At 39.6% G+C, this 1,333-nt stretch overlaps 1 long non-coding RNA gene across 2 annotated transcripts in view; it reads right to left on the bottom strand.

Moving 5' to 3' along the window:
• Positions 1–572: 572 nt before the first annotated feature.
• The window catches only part of LOC108308769, a 3,119-nt gene continuing 2,358 nt past the window's right edge, over positions 573–1,333 (bottom strand). For both annotated transcript variants that reach the window (XR_001827039.2, XR_005201251.1), the window contains exon 2: positions 573–740. This is a non-coding gene — a long non-coding RNA (uncharacterized LOC108308769). The remainder of the gene's footprint in view (positions 741–1,333) is intronic.

Here is a 1,333-nt window from a genome sequence, read left to right on the forward strand (position 1 = left end):
GCTGAGGCAGGAGAATTGCCTGAACCCAGGAGGCGGAGGTTGCGGTGAGCCGATATCGCGCCATTGCACTCCAGCCTGGGTAACAAGAGCGAAACTCAGTCTCGAAAAAAAAAAAAAAAGTAGTAAATGCCTATGCTGATTGTGGCATTTTATGTATATTATCTTATTTAATTCTTGCAATAAACATGCAAGATGTGATAACATCTCCATTTTATCAGTGAGGAAGCGGAGACTCACAATGGCTAAGTAACTTGCTTGACTTGCTAGTAAATTGCAGAACGAGGATGTAGAGAAAGAAATCAATGACTTCAAGGATATGGGGTGCTCTCTTCCTTGTACCTTACTCTCTCAGGTTATAAATGAGGAGACTGCACTAAGGTAGACAAGATCTTGCCCTCTCTGGTTTCAGTTCTGTCTAGCACAGTTGATCTTACCAACTTAGTGTATAAACAACATTTTAATGAGCTGTCCTCATGAAACAAGCCAAGAAATCCAACCAAGTATTTTTTTTATTTGGAGTTACTGTTGTGATTAAGGACCCACCCATATCCAAAGAATCAGCTAGCCACAAATGGAATCAGTGAAGTATCTTTACATGATTCTTAGAATATTTATTTTAAAAGACACCAAATAAGGCTGAGTGCAGTGGTTCATGCCTGTAATCCCGATACGTTGAGTGGCCGAGGTGGGAAGATTGCTTGAGCACAGGAGTTTGCTGAGCAACATAAAAGACTCCATCTCTGCAAAAAAAAAATATAGATATATGTTTTTTTCATAAATATATACATTAAAATATATATATATACACACATTTTTTTTTTTTTTTAATTAGGCAGGGGCCCGGTGCAGTAGTGCATACCTATAATCTTAGCACTTGCACTTTGGGAGGCGGAGGTGGGAGGATTACTTGATCCCAGGAGTTTGAGACCAGCCTGGGAAACACAGTGAGCCCCATCTCTCTTTTTTTTTTTTTTTTTTTTTTTTTTAATTCACCTGGGTACAGGTGGGCCAAGGCCAAAAAGGGCGTTAGCCAAGCCCCATCTCTACAAAAAATAAATTTTAAAAAAGTTAGCCAGGTGCAGTGGCACACTCCTGTAGTACAACTTCCCGGGAGGCTGAGGTGAAAATTTACTTGAGCCTGGGGGCAGCAGTGAGCTATGGTCATATCACTACACTGAAGCCTGGGCAACAAAGTAAGATGCCATTGCTAAAAAGAACAGTTTTTGCTAAACGAAAGAGTCATAGAGAATGTGACATTTATGTTAGATCTTAAGGTATATAAAAAAATTAATCTGAACAAAAAGGAAGGAAAGAACCTTGTAAGCAGAAGGAC

The sequence above is a fragment of the Cebus imitator genome, unplaced genomic scaffold, assembly GCF_001604975.1.
Source record: "Cebus imitator isolate Cc_AM_T3 unplaced genomic scaffold, Cebus_imitator-1.0 Scaffold87, whole genome shotgun sequence".
Classification (NCBI taxonomy): Eukaryota; Metazoa; Chordata; class Mammalia; order Primates; family Cebidae; genus Cebus; species Cebus imitator.